This window comes from Anoplophora glabripennis, unplaced genomic scaffold, assembly GCF_000390285.2.
Source record: "Anoplophora glabripennis isolate ALB-LARVAE unplaced genomic scaffold, Agla_2.0 scaffold147, whole genome shotgun sequence".
Lineage (NCBI taxonomy): Eukaryota > Metazoa > Arthropoda > Insecta > Coleoptera > Cerambycidae > Anoplophora > Anoplophora glabripennis.
The window spans coordinates 959,730-980,254 of record NW_019416251.1 but is presented as its reverse complement, the minus strand read 5'-3'; the positions used below and the strand labels follow the sequence as shown (position 1 = coordinate 980,254).

At 32.8% G+C, this 20,525-nt stretch overlaps 1 protein-coding gene across 1 annotated transcript in view; it reads right to left on the bottom strand.

Moving 5' to 3' along the window:
- Window positions 1-20,525, bottom strand: part of LOC108909616 — a 255,238-nt gene that overhangs the window by 42,836 nt on the left and 191,877 nt on the right. The window lies entirely within an intron of this gene.

Here is a 20,525-nt window from a genome sequence, read left to right as displayed (position 1 = left end):
TTCAAAATATACCAGAGAGCAATAAATCCCTGGAATATTTTATCGTCCTGAATGATATACATTGAAAATTTTGTTATTGTTGTGTTCCTGTAAATGTTACGTTAAAACTGATTCCAGTTTCTTGCCTTTCCAATTTTGAGGCTTAGTATTCTAACTTACTTTTCAAACAATGATAATTACCCCGCGCCTATTCTATTTTGAGTATCCTCCAGATCTAGATAAAGGGAATATTGTAGAAAATTCAGCACTCAACTTTCAAAGGCGCTATAAATTACGATTCTGAATAATTTCATTTCGTTAACGAATCCATTAAAATTCAAATTATGACATTTAATTAGACAATATTATTCAGAAGGACGGAATGAATTTGAATGTGAAAGTTAAATATTTCATAAATGGGGAGCTGTGGTGGCATAGTGCGAAATTTGAAATATTATGCAAAAATTTAAGAAAATACCATTTCTAAATTTATCTGAAAACCATAAATCCAACCTTAATTTTATTTTGATCAAATTTTATTCACGCTAAGTATGTTATATAATTTAGTACTAGACGGGGATGCAGTCCGCAGAGTAGTTGTTTCCCAAAATATTATTAGTCAAAAAGATATAACTCTATTTCTACCAAAATAAGTTCACGAACTTTTTCAAATGTATTCGGAGATGTTTGTAGACATTCTTCCAAACACATTTTCTTATTTTGGTTAAGTTAATCGAATTTTAAGTGTTTGCAATTAATACTGAAACACTCTGTAAAATAAGGAGAGAAATTAATCTTTATTTCAAGTTTTCGATTAATAGGACAGGAAAAAGAGCTGGGAAAAGACCATTTCGCGACTTTTTGTTTCGGAAAGCTGAATTTATCACTGTAGATGCTAAATATTATGTACAATAACATATTAGTTTCCACAGTTATAAAAATAGGGGGAAGATTGTTTACAGGGTGGTTAATTGTCGTTTTTCGCTTATAACTTTCCGTTCATTTCCACGAGAAAACAGTAAAGTACTTACTAGTTAACTAGCCCTCGAGCGTACAAAATATTGATTAGATCAAAAGTTATAAACAGAAGAAGTTTATTTATGACTTTTGAATTAAACATTTATAAACTGTGTTATTATTACTAGAACGTTTTGGCATCGCATCCTCTCATTCCTTATCACTGTCTAATAACTCACACGGTAAGTGTGGTAAGTTGAATAGTTTACAAGTTATGGCCTTATAAACAAATTAACTAATTATTAGTCTGGACGATCCCGAGCATCTTCCACAATCGCATCGATTTTTTTCATGGTAGATTTCATAATAATACATTGAAAATTGTCAAGATTCGTTGAAAAACATCGGACTTACAGACTGTCAAATATATTATCTTTAAGAGAATTTCGCTTTTTTAACGGCAGGATATTATCGTCATTTTTTTTCGAACTCGCTGTCGCTCGCTTCCCCTACCCTTCCGTCGCGCCACGGCTCGCCGAAAAAATCAAGCGACCCTCTTAACTTTTAACAATATTTCTTATGTACTTAACATACTTCCACAAACAAAATATTTTTATCTGGGAAAGTACTCGGGTTGCCGGTTATGACAGTATTTTTTTTTGCCGCTACCAACCTAATTTGTTTACCAATAGGCCGTCAACTTTGACAGTCTGTAACTCCGTTGTTTTTCAACGAATCTTGACGATTTTTTTTTAACTTAAAGCTCTTTTCATAAGCTTTTGCAACTAAGGCTAAAAAATATAACAAATTCTGGGTTGCAAATTTGAAATAATAGATTTCAATGTATTATTATGAAATATACCATGCAAAAAATCAGTGCGATTGTGGAAGGTGCTCGGGATCGTCCATAATTAGTTAATTTGTTCATAAGGCCATAACTATTCAACTTCGTGTGAGTTATTAGTTATTATACAGTGATAAGGAATGGGAGGATGCGATGCCAAAACGTTCTGGTAACAATAACGCAGTTTATAAATGTTTAATTCGAAACTTCTTCTGTTTATAACTTTTGATCTGATCAATATTTTTTGATGCTCGAGGGCTAGTTTTGTAGGTCTTTTGAAGACGAAAAAAAAGTACTATACTGTTTTCTCTTGGAAATGAACGGAAAAAGTTATAAGCGAAAAACGTGAATATACGTAAAATTATACAATTAACCACCCTGTAAACAATCTTCCCCCCATTTTTATGACTCTGGAAACTAATATGTTATTGTACATAATATTTAGCATCTATACTGATAAATTCAGCTTGCCGAAACAAAAAGTCGCGTCCTACTATATATTTCTTGGCCTATAAGTGCCACTGGTGATATAGGCAACGAAAAAAACTAAAATTCAAATTCAGATCAAAGAGCTTACTTGTTACTTTCTCACATTCATTGCACGATGATTGATGTGGTTTTGTCAACAAAAAGTATTCCAAATCACAAAGACTTATTATTCCCGCGAAAGTAAGTAATTCTCGGTATAAATGTAGGTACACCGTCAGCCTTTTTCCATACATTAAACACAGCCGCATCTCATTCCACATCTAGTTAAAGTGATTTATAACCCCTCCGGTATTAATTTTTTCCACCCGTCCCGAATTATTATTTTTATAGTGTGAAACTGTGAAAGAGAACGGCACTGTGATTTATTCGCTGTCAGCGCACAATATCAATGAAAAATAGCACCTCCAACAAATTATACCTTGCAGGGCGCGCGCGTCGTGATTGCACCGAAACGTCGTCTGGTTATTTGCCTAACAAATTGCCCCGTTCACGGCGTCGTTTCGGGCTAAACTACTAAATATCCCGTCGAACAACAATTCCCTCCCCGTATCAAAGCGTCAGATTAGTCGATGCGGCTCAGTTACCCGCCGTTTGGCCGCTTCCTTTTTACACAGCGAAAGTCCCGGGGATGGCGACACGAAAGGGGAAACAATCTAATCAGCTGCTGGATGTAATTGATTGCCTTCTTAACAATTTTCTCTTTGCGAGAGTTTCCCCCCGTAATTCTGACGTAACATCAGATGCGGGATGGCCTCGCGAGGGTTGTAAAATTTCGACAGCAATTTCAGCGGGGCTTTAAATGTTTTGTTCATTTTTGACATCAAATTATTTCGCTGGAAATATTTTTCGCACTGGCGTGTTCAAAACTATTAATTTACCTAATTACAAGAAAAACGAAAATTCACACAAGTATTTCATTGTGTCAAAATCCCCAATTCACATTGTGATTATTTTTATAATGAGGTGTTTGGATCAAAAAATTATGTAGCATTTGTTCTCCTAATATTATTCTATAATAAAAGCTGATATACAGTGTAGGAAAGTACCGATGGTCTATCAGAAGTTACGTGAGAGCGATAAAGTAAGCCATAGAAATCCATGTGATAGACAAGGATGGCTATAATGAAGGCGTCTAATAGTCAACGCCCATTTCGCCCTTCCACAAATAAGAAGTGGATCTTATTGTCTATCACATGGATTTCTATGGCTTACTTTATCGCTCTCACGTAACTTCTGATAGACCATCGGTACTTTCCTACACTGTATAAGTAATTTCGCTAAAACATTTTATAATTTTAAAGCTTGAAAAGCTGCAAAAGATCAATACTATGTCAACATTCCAAAATGTGCAAAAATAAAGACATAAGTTACAACCATTTTTAACGATGTTTCCAAATTAATTTGTTGGTTGCACCTGAATGTTTTCTCAACCTTGTACTATTTTCTTCCTATGCTAATGTGTGTTACTTTTGCAAGTTTATTATTATACATAAAAAAACTTATGTGTAATAATTAGACATCGGAAACTTTGTGGCGACCTTCGAGCATATACTATTGGAGGTAGCATGCCATTGCGAAAAGTGTGGCTGAGTGTGCAAGAGAGACAGACAGTATCTTAGTGCTTGCTGTCTTACTCTAACACGCCGTGATTGGTTGTAGCATTCATTTCCAACCAAGGGCCATGCTTTAAATAAACCCACCATACTCGTAGATTTTTCTGCGTTGAAATCAATAATTTCCTATTTACACAAGAACCGTTAACTTTCGATATAGGAAATTTAATTATACGTCCATTAATGTAATAATATACAGGGTGTACCATTTGAAATATTTGAGTAAATTCAACTTTAACGTCACAATATTGGTAACACGTTCTTAAACACTCTGTTTGAATTTTTACAAATTTAACATAAACTGGTTGAATTCCATTGGTTTTAAATTATCCATGCTAAATTACATTAATAAATAAAGCTAAATGTCTGAGTTATTCTGTTTTCAAAAATCACTTGCATCCCTCATTTTTTTTTTCGAAAATTGATAACTTGGAAACTGTCACAACTTGGCCTATAGTACCTTATATGAAATTAGTGTAGATTTTACCATAGAATTAAAAAATAAAAAACATAGTGTTCCATTTGAAATAACAGAATTGAGGAAGTGCGAGAAAGTTGACACTATTTTCATTGAATAGATCTTTTTGATAAAGCCCTGTATACAAATTTTCAGATTTCAATTCTTAATACTTTTTGAGATAGTCCATCGTGATACACCCTGTATGTGTCAATTATGAAAAGAAAACCATTTTTTTTTGGATTTATAAATAGTTATCGTCTAGACCACAAGATATTTTTAATCGCTTATCAATTTTCAGGCGAAATTTCAGGTCTCAGAATTAAATTTTTGATAATTAATTTCCTAAAATCAGTGGCGGCAAATGAATCATTCAATTTCTGCAATAATTTTTTTTCACCGACATATAAAATGTTGATGAAATTGTTTATTATTTGTGAAAGGATGGAAATATTGTGCAGCAACAATATTTGATTCATAAGCCTAGAAATATTTATTGAAAATGCTGTTAGAGAGTACGTTAAATATGTTGAATAGAAAAAGAGTCACTACTGGAGTAGACCCTAATAAGAAATAAAACTAGTATCTAGCTCTAAAACTAGAGATTACTGGTTTCTTTTTGTTCATCTAAGGTTTAAGTGTACCTTTATTGAATGTACGTATGTACCATTGTCCCCATACAAAGGGGTAAAATATCCTAAACCGTCAGCTGTTGCTTTTTTCCCCTATATATAAAATTAGGTTTAAGAGAGCTGAATATTTATTCAGTATGTTAATTATAAGCGGTACTCGTGGCAGTGATTCCGGTCTGGTTCAGGATTAATTTCAGACGATCAAATTGAAACTGTTGAAGCTCATCCTGAACTAATCCGGGATTACTACTGCAAATAAAGCTCTAATATATAAGAAAAATACTAAATACATATAAATATTTACAAAACACGCTTTATCAACTTCTCAATGTAAAAAAAGGTCGTTATGGTCTTGCTATGTAGGTATCCAAAAAAATCCACACTTTAAACTGAAAATGTTATAAATTACCATAGCAGACATTCTATTTTTAATTTAAACAGACTTGAGGTTTGTCGCTATTGTTTGCATTTCAACTAAATAATTGTAGTAATGCAGAACCATTAGTTGGTGACGTCGTAACGTCTAACGACTGTTATTATGGAAAATGTTGGGCATTAAACCAGTTTGATTTAATCTACCTGACGATCAGGTTTTTTAGGAATACTATTAAAACAAACAAACGTGTATAAAAATAAAAGTCTTGCAAGCCACAAACAGATCCGTTGCATTAACGGAAATAAAACAATTGTTGGATCATAGCACCAAAACAAATAAAAATAAATTGAAATTAGAATTTATGAGTATTAGTTGAATTTAAAAACAGGTATTTAATTAAATGTCAAATAATTTAGGACGCAACTAAAACACTCATTAAATTTTTAATTAGAACGGAAAATTAAAGCCATTTTTTTATTTGGCCACATGCTTCCAAGTTACTATTCTGCCTCATCAGATTATGTTATGCATTTTTAATAAACTTTCCATTCTAAATTGGTTCTAAAGCAAATTCAGCTAAACTTTAACTGACTTGGTTGCAATAAAGTACTTAAAATATTTCTTTAAACCCGCGAGTAGTAGGTAATCACTATATAATTTCCTCAATGCCAGTAAATTTCTGCAGTGAAAGGAATTAATAGAAAGAATAAACGCGAATATACTCTTCAACCTGGCAAAAGCGTAAATTATAAATAGCACATAAATAGGTCAGTCCAATGAACTCTGTAGTAAACAATTGTGTAGTAAACAATATATAGTGGCGATTATGGATGCATGGGCTTGTACAGATAATCTGTATTCGTCAATTTCATAGTTAGAAGCTAGGTATCTCATTTTCGCTTTCACTTACAGGTAAGTCACATAATGATAGCAAGGATTGTTCCTTTATTTTTCAACGTATTATTGTTGTAGAAGTATTCAAACTGCTACGAAATTGCTCGTCTCGTTTTGTACACGCAAAAACGCGTCGTATAGGTAATTAAACTGTAATTAAATAATAAAACTACATAATTTCTCATTGTCAGATAAGCTTAGGATGATTCATTTAAAATTTTAGTTGATGTCGGTTAACGTGCGTACCTCTCTTTATTGCTTTATTAAATATTATCGGGTTTTATCAGACCTTCGGCATATATTGGTTCCAAGAAATATCCCTTGTCGCATTCGTCTCTAACAGATAAGGAAATTAAGGAATTAGGCTAATATTCGTTTGCTCGATGTCTAGACAACCGAACGGATGGGTTTTTCCGAGAAACTCCATTGATTCGGGGGAAATAATCAGTGTCGGTTGACGTTTCACTGATAAAATAAATATAAAACTGAAACAGACTTTATCAAATTGCTAATACCGTCAGCTAATTTTTTGGAATTGTATAGATAACATAAATTCTTTCTTTAATCCATAAATAGGCACCTTCAACTGTGCATTTCATTGCATGTAAAAAACTGTAAACCTTTCCAAGCATTTCGAAAACTTCATTGTTTACTGGCACAAAGCATTGCTTTGTAGCTACTGACAGAGAATGACCTACTAATCCGAGTATAAAGTTAAAAAAATATGTCCTTTGGGATCTTATATGTCAAGGTTATTTGGGGGTTAAACTCATTTTTCTTTGGATAATAAAATTTCGTAGGATTTTGAATGACAAATTAGATTGTGACCTTCAATTTAACCTAACATCCGATTAGATCAGTCTCTAAAATGCTACAATCATCAAATTATTAACCTAACAATGTGTAAAAATTCAAAATTGTTATCTGAATCATATTAATAAATTTCTGTTACTTTCATATCAAATATTTTTTGTTAAAAATGAGTTTGACCTTAAATGACTGCAACGACATTCTGGAAAAATTTGATAACCCCAAATTCTGTCAAAATTTGGGGCTATATCAGTTCACCAACATAAACATAGTGTTTCCATTTGACATTAATCTGTCCTTGCAACTTGTGGTGAAGATCAAATCCGAGGTCACCACTAAATTGCCATTCAGGAGTTTGATCTCCAAATGACCTGACTCGGGGTGTTTCATTTAATATTTGCAAGTTGACCTTGAAAGTTAAGTTCAGGATCAAATCCAAGGTCATCAGCATAGTTGTTTCTTGATATCCTGCAACTTGTAACTGAAACTTTTCTGAAATGACTCAATTCTGACATATTTTGTCACCCATACTCAAAACATGTCGGTAGTTAGACAAATAGCTAAATCGTTCGTCAGTCGTCTCGCCTATGGCATACTGATGAAATCTAGTAAGTTCGAAATCGGTCTACGTCTGATAGTTTTTCTGACGAATGATCTTAGCTATGTGGACAGGGTATATACCCCGTAGAATAGTTATTTCCCACAATATCATTAGTTAAAGATTTCCTTTGCATTTTTTTACTTACTAAACCGAATTTAGCTACTACTTTTGTAATCATCAAACATCTTATACCTATCATTTATCGTAGAAACAAAGATCGTCGCGACAGCGTAACGTAGACATTCCAATTAATTGTTCCGATAATATATCTGAATTAGCCGTTATTTCGACATATGTAATCTATAGGGAATAAAAAAAAAAAACCACAAAAATCGCCTAAGGCGTCTGAAGACTGGAAACGTCAAAAATATCTTATCGCCATTAACAATAACAACATATTTCTCATATCAACGTTGTTATTAAATTCCATACACTACAAACTAAAAATAATACCAGATATTTTTAATTAAACATAATCAAATCACGCACTGGAGGAATTTGTTAATTTAATTTTTATTAAATTCAAGTTCATATGCTTTTTTTTTGGTATGATAAGGTGTCACCACTTTTTGAATTTGTTTCGTCTTACTGATGTTTAAATAGCATATTGAACGATAGATGAGAAACAAACATACACTATATCACTATAGATATATGTTCTCATTTTAATATACCGTTTAAGTACCGTTTTGCATTCTGGGCTTTTCCTATGTCTGCTGATATCTATGTGAAATGAATTTTGCGTTCGAAATGTTGACTTTAAATGGGCTGAAGGAGTGATGTGTGATTTTTGATATGTGATGATGTGACGTGTGATGATAAAGTGTGATAATGTGTGATGTGTGATGATATTTGATATGTGATATGTTTTGTGTGATTTTTCATATGTGTTCTTCAGTGCGATATTTTTTGCTTAAACAGTTATTGCTGGCCCGTTTGAAGAAAAAGTTTATTTAATCAGTAGTAATTGTTTATGGTGGACAAGTACCCAAGTAAAAAAATAATAATGTCAGAAAAACATAATGTTGATTAATGATTAGTTAGTAGATCTTTTTTTACAGATTAATGACGAATTTTAGGAAATAAACAAAATTGTAGTTAACACACGAAATTGGAAAGTGGTTTAATTTTTTTTAACGAAGAAATAAATATTAATCAAGCAGGATATGACCTAATTTATGTGAGATAGTAATAATAATGAGGCAAGTGCGTGATTTTATAGAAGTAAAAAACTGATATAGCATATATTTTCAGGAACACGCATATCGTTACAAGCAGATATAAATTTTTTTCTTGGTACCATTTGCAAAATAATATAATAACACGTTACTATAACGCTATAATTTCTTTTTATATTTAACTTTCTCATAAGTATATTAAAGTATAATGATTACCTACGTTATATTAAAAAAAAAATACAAAAGTTAATTAGAAACAATCTAATATCTGATATGATTCTATAATGACATGAGTTTAACTTCTATCTTCTCGATACCAAGGACAAAACTGTTACATGCATTCTGTCAAAAAACTATCCGCAATTTGTCAACAAAAGACAATATTTTTTAAGTTTATTTTACAGTACATATTTTTTCACATGCATGTATTTATGTAAGTATACTTTTCTCATTTTTGACTATTTATGTATTTAAACATATTAAATACAAGTGTCACTGAAATATAAAATATTTAAATAGAAATTAGGATGATATCACAATTTGTGGAATTTCATCAAGCGCACAATTAATTAGCAAACTTCCGAAATTACTGACTAGGCTAATTATGATATAATTTGCATCAGACAAGTAATGAAATTGTGTAATGAGAAGATTAGTTAGTCTCCGTCGAAAATTATCAAGGTTTCTTTTTGGTTCACCGCAATGTTGAAAATAAATGATCCAGCACTTTTTGCACAGAACTTTAACTCTGATGAAAGTCACTGTTTTAATATAGTATTGGTATAGTATTTAATTTCGTATGAGAAATTTAAACTGCAAGTAATGCAAACAACAAAAAACATCTGTATTTTTTATTACGTGTCTCCTATTTTGGTAGCTACAGTTTAGACGTTGAATACAGATGTCATAACAATGTCATATTTAGATAAAAATATGTGGAGTTTAATTTTTAAGTGTCTATTTGATAGTTGTGGTACGTATATACCAAATATAGACTTACCAAACATAAGTGGTCACGGAAATATTCTATAGAGATATGACGGAAGAGACTTACCTGAAAAAGAAAACAGAGATGAAAATACATCAAATTAAATATACGATATTTTTTTAATTAAATCTATAGATAATTAATAAATTGTAAGTGTTTCTTTAAAACAATAGACCATTACTTTTATAATTTAAAGGTTAAGCAAATGTCTGCTCCATTTAATTTTTTCCATAATTATATTTTAGACGCGTTCACAACAATAGAACTCATTCCTCCATTGTTTAGATTAGAAACTTTTGTATATTTTGTTTTAAGATGTCATAAAGCTTAGACTGTTCAAATAATCAAGTTAAGATAACATTATTAGTTTCTGTGCAGGTAAATCAAACGTTTGTGGTCTTAGATTTTCGTTGGATTAAACAGAATGGAAAGCTAATTTAGGAAATCCCAATTTTAAGTTTGAATAGCGGTTTTGTTAATGTTTACTTATAACAGACAAAATATTTTGATCTTAGCACTATTACCTTGTAGGATTTAAATATAATTGTTACAGTCATATCAGTTATGTATTATGTAAACAGTTTCTCGGTTATTGTTATTACAAACACCTTCTATCAGTTGCATGTACTACTTATTTATAGACCAACCTTGGATCATTTTCTTTGTATAGGAAACGATTGCTATTTAATTCGGAGATTTCATTGGCACAGTTCTAAAATTCAGTTAAATTAAGTCTTGTCTTTATCGACGGAAGAAGCACGTACAGACAGATTCTGTAAAAGTTTCAAGGTCAATTCAAGGTCAACCTTCTGTGGCTTTTGTTGCAAAGAAACAATTTTCCACGTTATTAAGCTACTTATTTTTCAAATTTCGTGATATCATAAATGCAAACTTTTATACGATTCTCATACGACCTGCCCAAGCATGAAAATGATTGTTTGTCATGGAAAATATGTGTGTAACAAAGGTGCACGCCTTTAAAGGCTAGAAGTTCAAGGGAAATCGGTTTTCCCGACATTCTGTGACCACGTGATCACACAAAACCGATGGCTCCACATAATTTCCAGACGGCAAAAACGACAATTATATTAATTGATGAGAGGGTCGCATAATGGCAATCAATTACGGTGTAATATCTTTATCGAATTCGAACACACCGGTTTTAGCACTCACGAACATATATGTGTGCGCTAGATACAGGGTCGGAAAGTCCCCATGGTTCATCGGCCGTTACGTGAGAGGGATAAAGAAAGTCATAGAAGTCCGTGCGATAGAGAAAGATGGCTATAATGAAGGCGTGTCTAATAGTCACCGCCCATTTCGCCCTTCCACAAATAAGATTCACTTCTTATTTGTGGAAGGGCGAAATTATAGACAAGTCAAGCATCAATTTCCAATAAAATAAAATCGTTTCACATGGATCAGCCCGATTTTGATATTCTTAGTAAATTTTGCAAAGAACAAAAGAGAATATTTATAGTTATTGAAAATGCTTAAACTTTTAATATCTTCCATGTCTATACGAAGCATAACATAGTGTAATAAATATATAAAGCAATAAATGTATTATTTTATCATTTTCTCCTAATTGTTATTGTATTTTTATTATCCCACTTAAATATCGAAACTAATAAAAAAGACTCCACACACGTTTGGTTTGTTACACCGATGTACCTTGAAATTATTATTTTTTAAATAATTGTCGCTGAAATAATTCTCATTTGCAAGATCTCTTTGAATACCCATAATCCCGGTGAATAATTTGTATCAAACATTCTTAAGAGATATTCCCAAATATGGGCCACCTTGTGACACTCCCAATTTTTTTCATCATATACATCGAGGATTATCTAATCGCATTCCATTATAAATTGCGTCTACATCTTGCCACGAAAATTTCTCCTTGGCGAGATAAGGACATCATTAATACTTTATTACACCTGGGAAAATGCAGTTCTTATCTTCCAGACAGACTGGGGATTTAAGTTTTAGTTCGAGGAATTGATCTTCCGATCTGGTAGTTTCCAAGAAAAACCGAAATATGTTAAGGAAAAATTTTCGAGATACTGAGAAGATAAAGATTTTTTATAGTTTTTATGTTGGTATTGGCTTAACTATATGCTAAGGTCCTGGATGTTAAAGTTTTTCAAAAATATCTCGAAAAACCTGTCCTGGAATCAATCTAAATCCTTCAATTTTCGAGTTACATTTTTTGCTCTTACAGCTATAAAATTCTCAAAAAAATATATAGGAATACTCTGTTCAATTTTTAACGCAGTGTACATCAATAACTCTTTTGGATTTTAATGATTTTTTTTAGAATCAAATCAAAATGTGTTCAAATTTGATATTGGTTAGTCGCTGATTGCGAGCAGTGACTTTTCTTTAGAGGCCTCCATACAACTTGCAGTCCTATGCCCACCCCATAGACCTTTTACTAGGTCTATGGACCACCCTCTGTTGAAAAGTATATGAATTTTTTTTTGTGTGCTAGTGTTATCGAAACAAACTTGAGGACCGCCCTGTATTGTAAATCGAACGCATTTGACTTAATATATCTTTAAATAGAATAATAATACATATAATTAAATATATACTAATAAATAAATTGGCGTGAGCGACTGTTTATTGAGTCTAGTAGGTAATCACTAATCAAGTTCGGAAACTGAATGTGTATATACGTGATAACAAAATTATAATCTTGGTTCAGTTCCATCTGTCGTCTCGCTTACTATTAATTAAACAATCGATACGATTCACCTTCATAAAAATTAAGATTTTATTTAAAAAATAGTGCCAACAACTTTATAGAAGTAAATACAAAACATATTAAGGCTTGTATCCTAATATAAGTTAGTACTGCCAATAATTCTATAATTAATTTTGACTGGCCAATTTTGACGGACAACCAACATTTTTCTAGAGAAGTATATGACACTATTTATCTACAGTTTTACTGGCTAACAACAGTAACAAGTTGTATTACTTTTATGAACTAAAGTATTTAATTTTAGCTTTAAAGTACCTGATCTAGAAAATATCAACTCACTCAAGTGATATCACTAATTTACTGGCAGTTTATTGTAACATCTGGATTGCCGGAATTTTTAACATATATTGATATAGCGTATAGACATCAGGCTTAAGTGCCGTATTATAAATATTCCTTTTTAGCATAACACAATGTATCGCATTAAAATTTTATCTGATGGAATATCATATTAAAATATCATAAATAGATCAGGTGACGATACCGATGACTAGAAATAAAGGTTGTCACATCATAATGACGAATTGAAATTGAATTATTTTACCGCGTTTAGCTTACGCCTTTTGGTTATCCACAACTTTGGAGCATTTACATAATAAAATCATATATATATATTTGAAAATTTGAAATTATGACTTTCTGCAAAAAATATTGAGAAATAATTATTTTGAATATTGCGTAAATTAGGTAAATCGCGAGAAATAAAATTACGAAAAAAAAATTATAATTCATTTTAAATAATTTAACAGCCATTTTTTTATATTTTGTCATTGGGGTGGTTTTTAAGGGTTAAAACAATGCGATAAATCATAAATTGTATTATGAACAGGTAGAAGAATTTAATTTCTCCTGTTTGTAGTATCAAATCATTTCAAACTATTAAAAACTATTTTTTTGTATATCTTGTTATTAGGGGTAGTTTTTAAGGGTTGAAATATTGTTATAAATTATTTATAATACCATAAGCTATTGAAAAAATTTCTATCTATAATATTTGCGCTATAAAAATATTTTAAGGCCAAAGAAATTATTAATTTGAGATTACTTTGAGGTCCAATATCTCGGAAACTGCGTAACCGGTCTTTGGGCCCATTGAGACTTTTAATCAGAATGTTAAAAACTATAACTCTGCAAAATTGCAGCCAATTCGATCGGGATTTTTTTTTCCATATATTTTGTGCGGAGTGCAATTTTCATAAAAATCGGATCTATCCGAATGTATTCGGAGGTTTTACCCTATTTTTCTCTTCGTTCCCTGGACTATTTGTGCTAGTCTCGAGACAACCGCGGACACCGACATGATCGATCACTTTTAATCACGTAATTATTAATTTTAATTTAATTAATTTAATGGACGTTCTCCTCGATTATCATTTAAATACAACAATTCAGAGAAAATATATGCGGGACTCGGTGCCGTGTTATTATATTAAATAGTAACATAATGCCGCAGAAGTATAATTAAGATAGGTATCGGAATAGATTTATTGTGAGTAGGCCAACAGTCGCCTATCTCTTTGGGATAATTGTATGCAAATGTGATGAAAAAATGTAATCGTAGTACCGTTCACGTCTGTGATTTATTATTTAATTTACCGCTGAGGGTAGGACCGTTACATTTTGTATTTTGCATTTTTTAAGGTCGGCTTTCGCCTATTTCTAATTATACAGGCCGCCAATAAAAAAGTGACGAAAGTTAATTTTTGAAGGTTCCAGCAGTCATTCCTCCGATTACTATGAAGAATTCCGATAATACAATAATAATTATTATACTATTTATTTTTATTTTATTTTGTACAAAATTTTTTTATAGACAAAATCCCCCCAAATCCCCCTACTTCGCGATCTAGACCAAGAAATAAAGGTGAAAAATCGTGGAGAACTAGTAAAAATTTTATTGTTGGAAAGTCTTGGGAATGATAAAACCTACAAGAGGCGTCTCATCAAATGGGTCATGAAAAAAGTATAGCGTTATTGTTTTTTTATCAACAAATAGGTAAAAAATTCGTTATTTTTCGTTTTACGCATTATTGTAAAAAACTATTAATCTTAGCAAAAAAGTTCAACAGACGATTTTTATAATGAGACTTTATAAGTTAAAATTGCTTTATGAACAAAAAAGTTATTGCAAAATTAAACGGAAAAAGTGGTTTTTCTTTAATTGTTAATAACTTTTTAAATAATTAATAAAATCTTACCAAACTTTCCCAAAATGTGAGTTTTTATATCCTTGAGAGATGTGCAAAAGATGGGCTTGATCGGTCAAATAGTTTTTGGAAAATTCCATTTCTCTTTTTTCCAAAAAATGCCCAAATGACTATTTCGGGAGCAGGGTTATGACTAAAACATTCTTTTTGGGCTCATTTTAACTTATAGTCTCATTTTAAAGATGAGTTTCTCTAGATCAAATCGTCTGTTGAACTTTTTTGCTAAGATTAATAGTTTTTTTACAATAACGCGTAGAAAGAAAAATGACGAATTTTTGACCTATTTGTTGATAAAAAAAAACAATGACGCTATACTTTTTTCATGACCCATTTGATGAGACGCCTTTTGTATTATCATTCCCAAGACTTTCCAACAATAAAATCACGCCCAGTAATTAATAAATTTCAAAATGTTTCCTTTCCTGGTCTAATCGTATATTTTTTTTAATTTAATTTGTTGTGGCGATTTTCTAATTATCAACTGCCAAACCAGGAGCTGAGCGCGTAGCGTTTTGCCGCTGCACACAGTTGTTAGCGGCTTTCCCAGGATCGGTGGAAAAAAAATAGTCCTGCACGCACCGAACGGGGATTTGCGTGCCTGGTGTAATTAGTTGGACGACTGCGATGCGATGCGATGATATCACAGCGCGGCCGGCTTGGCCGCTGTGCCGTCTGCGGCCTTGGTTTATTGCGGTTTCATTAGTTCGTAACTGGCGGAAAAAGTGGGGGGAGCGCGCGGTGCTAATCCTAACGCTAAATCATAAATTAAACCAGAGGCTAGCCTTTCGTCATGTCCCTCAGTGTTAACCACCCACGTGCCGTATGCGCTGTATGTAAACAGGTTGATGACAATTAGTACCAGGTGGTTCATAACATCCAGCGATAAAAATGACAGGGTTATCAGTTTCTTGTACTTAGAGCTGGATTAACCACGGAATCAGGGGCGCCTCAGTAGTTTGGTTGACATTGACAGCCGCCTGGAGTTCCGTAGCGGTTGTCAATGATTGAACAATGTCAGGTTATCGCTGTCTGAAACTGAAGATTAAGTCTTCTGACCGGTATTTATGTTTGCTGTGTGTACTCGTCCATAGCCTTTCGGTACATGGCTTGTAGTCATTGGAGACTGTGTTCTTATGATCCTTGATTTCAGCAGGCGAGTGGTTTCCAGGTAGTTATATCCCCTCGTCTCTACTGAAATTCGATCCTTCTAGACCTATATTACCTCCATGTAGAGTCTTGTATCCACTAAATAAAAAAAAGTGGCTTACATTTTTTTAATTATCTGAGAAATATAAGATAGTACTGTCTCCAAAAACTTTTAAAAATTCCACGCTAAAGATGATTTAGGATCATTGATGGCTACACTATATTTTGAGCATTGGACTCGGCGTCAATTTGGTAAGATATTTAAATATCTAATAATTTGTTCAATCAAGTCCAATATCTAATAAATATCCCGGAAACAAGACTGAAACTTAAGATCGTAAGCCCCTTTCGTGGAAGTAATAGCAACAGTCGCTCAACAATTCAACTGTTTAGTCTTCAACTTTCCACTTCAACCAACTCCATTGTGACTAAGTCTTCATGACTTGAGTGGCGGTGAGACCAATAAACTGTTAAATGTTATATCTACTTTTTTTCATGCAATTCTGACCCATTCATCCGTATTTATTTCTAGGCTGGCGCCTAAGCATATTTGACAGCTTGACTTCTGTTGTCTAAGTATCCCTGCTTAGACCGAAAGTAATAAAAAAAGAACCCTTCGAAAACTTGACATCTTTCGAATAGCCGAGAAATGAGTAGATCACATTAAATCTTGATTGTTTTTTTAACTGTTCAATGTGATAAACGTTAATCAAAAGTCAGTTGAACATGTATAAAAACACCTAGCAATAAAATTGATTGAGTTTCATAGGCGTCACTAAAAGAGGTTTCTGCTAAGAATTATAATAATTTGTATGCAATGTGTAGAAAATTTATATGTATGTTCATTTGGCCAACAACATATTTTAATTATTTATGTCCTCAAACAATTTTATTATATTGATGATAAATTTCGTTTTGTCCCGTTTCAAAAGGTGTCTGTAATATGCCATGAGGTAATAATATTAGTAAACAAAATATCCCTTTTATTTCTCCCTTTCGCAATTGTAATACGAATGATTAATAGAAGGTGACTATAATAAATTAAAATTATCTGAATCACACCAAATTCCGCATTGCTGCACTGCACTGCCTGATTTTGAATATATTTTCAAGTACAAATACATCGCCGCTTTCAATTTTTGTCGTCATTTTTATGCGATATAAAGTTGCTTCCTGTCCACCGTGGGTACATACCGCCAACCTCTTGGTTCTTCAATTGAGATCGGAAAGATTATACTAAAAACGTGTAATATAGCCACTTCAGTTATTTTATTGTATCAAATATATCGGAGCAATCACGAATTGTTAGAAAAAGTATAGCAATCGAGTAATTCGTATAGTCTCAATATTTCAATAATTAAATTATCAAATATACGTCGAATGGAAATATTATTTGTCAAGATATCTATCTTTCCACGTGTTAACACCGCACATCGCATAGTCGGCTATATTTAAAAGGCAAATGCATAGAAATTATGTTTAATGCGTCCTTGTAAGTAATAGTATAATAAAATATTAGCATTGCACATTATCTGAATCGCGGTTAAACAAAGCGCAGACGAAAAAATTAGATAGACGCAAAAATGGGCTGAACAGATAACCGCCTTATCGTCGCTATCACTGATTTATTTGCACGGTTCTTAACTGCATAGATAAAATTTTCCGGGTAATTAGTAATTATGCATGACTTTCCGAAAATTATCAGTCTTCGTCGCGATTGTTTTGTATCGATGGGTTTACCAAAACGCAAGAGATAGTATCGCTTCGTACCGTTTTTCAAATAAGACAGGACGTAGATAGGATCATTATCAAGTGATCCTGTTTCACTGGAAAAAGATCTCGGTTACGTAGCCAGAAGAAAGGGCCCTAGCCGGCGGGGCCCAGCCAGGACAAAAGGAGGTCCCACAAAGCGCCTACACCGGCCGCATTTGCGGTCGGGGTAGACGACGGATGGAGCCCACCTACGAAGGCGGTCCAGGCCTACACGAGATGAGGCAGGATAAAGAGGGATAATCCCCCTCGATCCCAAATCATTGAGGCCAATTTCTAGCCATAGAATAATGGCGCGGTTACGTAAATAGTTTTAAAATCCCGTGGCCCCTTAATTTTTTTTATCAACTTGATCCGTAATTGAATACCTACCCCACCGCTTCTTTTCTCCGATTGTCTCAGATTACCCAGTCATCCACTTTCTTCCGCGTGGATGACCCCGGCACTAACGCCAGATCGAAAAACCGGTGCCGCGTCGTTCGCCTATATCCCGGCTTCCGCAAAAACTCCCTGCGAAATGAATTATTCGGCGGTGACGGGCGGTGTAACTTTCACTCTCCGGGAGGCGCGACGGCCCGTCTCTCCCTCCTCCTATTCTAACGTCGGGACGCACAATAATAAAGACTCCCACGCGTATCCGTGAGATACGATGGGATTACGTCCGCCGTCGGGTAGGGGCGAGTAGGGCATTGGGGGTTTTCCGGATTGTATATGTTTTTGTTTTGGTAAACCGGATTAGGACAGGAAAATAAGCTGGCAAATGACCATTTCGCGACTTTTTGTTTCGGCAAGCTGAATTTATCACTATAGATGCTAAATATTATGTATAATAATAACATATTAGTTTCCACAGTCATAAAAATGTGGGGAAGATTATTTACAGGGTGGTTAATTGTATAATTTTTACGTAAATTCACGTTTCTCGCTTATAACTTTTTTTCGTTCATCTGAACGAGAAAACAGTAACGTACTTTTTTTTTCGTCTTCAAAAGACCTACAAAATTAGCCCTCGAGCGTCAAGAAATATTGATTAGATCAAAAGTTATAAACAGAAAAAGTTTATTTATGGCTTTTGAATTAAACATTTATAAACTACGCTATTATTACCAGAACGTTTTGACATCGCATCCTCTCATTCCTTATGATTGTCTAATAACTCACACGAAATCTGGAATCGGTAAGTTGAATAGTTTACAAGTTATGGCCTTATAAACAAATTAACTAAACATCTTCCACAATCGCACTGATTTTTATTTAAAAAGAAATGAACAAGAAATGAACAAAATATATTGCATATTTAATTTTGCAGACAATTTAAGTTGTATTCTTACTTATTATCCTAAATCTATTTTATCCTATACTAATTTAGAAAGTGAAATTTTGATATTTAGTCGACTTTGGTATTTTGAAAGATAATTTTTTTACAGCTAGTTTGATAGTTATATACGAATTCGTACGATGAAAAATTTTTTTAAATTGGCCAGTTTGTATAAGTATGTGACTCACATATCACTTGAGTGTATGTCTGGTTTTGGATGTCATCCAGATGTAGTGAACATCGTTCTGATCGATATTGGGTTATGTATGATCTGGATCAACGAACTGGTTCCATATACTTGATGGTTGATTGGGTTTGCACTTCGCCTGTCGTTATATTTTCTCACAGCACTTCACTAGTTTTTAACTGGAAATTCATATCCCCATCATATAAATCTCAGTGAATATTTGGACTGTTGAGAAATTTTTAACTGCTGGAAAATTTTTCACTTTTGACAGTTGTCAAAATACCACTTGTGTTGACTTTGAAAACTGGCAACTACGTATACATTTATTTATTTAATTTTGACTGGCTTTTGTTTATTTCAGGAGTGACTGAACGATGTTTATGGTTCGACAAATTATGAAAGACTGGCTACTAGAAGCCCTGTAACAGTTTTTATAAATTGATAATAAATGAGGTTGTTGTTATAGCAACATTAGTTTGAAGCCTTATGAAAATTGGAATTACACCTGACACTGATATATTCGGATTCTACACAATTTTCTGCAAATTTACATACCCAACTCTTTATATTACGTTGATTTTTAAAGTTTCTACAAAATTTTGCTAATTTATTGAAATTTAAGCTTAATTCTATGCCACTAGTCTTGTTCCACAACATTGATATTAAGTTCATTTCACTATTTTGAACAGTTTTATCTTGTACGAATTAACTAATGACTAAAATGTTTCAGGGTGATCGTTTCTTGACAACTTTCAAATTTTGCACACTCCTTGGAATGTAAATTGGGATTTAAATACAGTCTTGTATGAATAGAAGGTATTTTTAACACAACACAGGTCATTTTACATCTGATAAATATCATTTACACAATAAATTTTACACAATGTTGAGTTATGGGTTTGACATTTCGAAAATCGCTATATGAAGTTATCTAAAGAACTTTAATTTTAATTCCACTCATAACTATAGACAGTATAGACTAGAGGTATGATGAACTTTAATTGTAGTCTTAGTTTATTGCATTGATTTAATTTATAAGTGCAACTCTCTTGTTCTACGATAAATCTACCTGTCAAAATCTTTAATTTTTTAAATTTTCCCAAACCAATGCTCCTATATGATGAATATCTTTACAAAGTTGTACTAGGTTATACATTTTAACTTTCTAGTATGTATTATTGCTTTCATTTTTATTTTGACAGATCGATGTTATCATGTAACGATTTTGCCGTTTATGTATATTTGACAGTCTGTAACTCCGTTGTTTTTCAACGAATCTTGACGATTTTTCTTTTAACTTAAAGCTCTT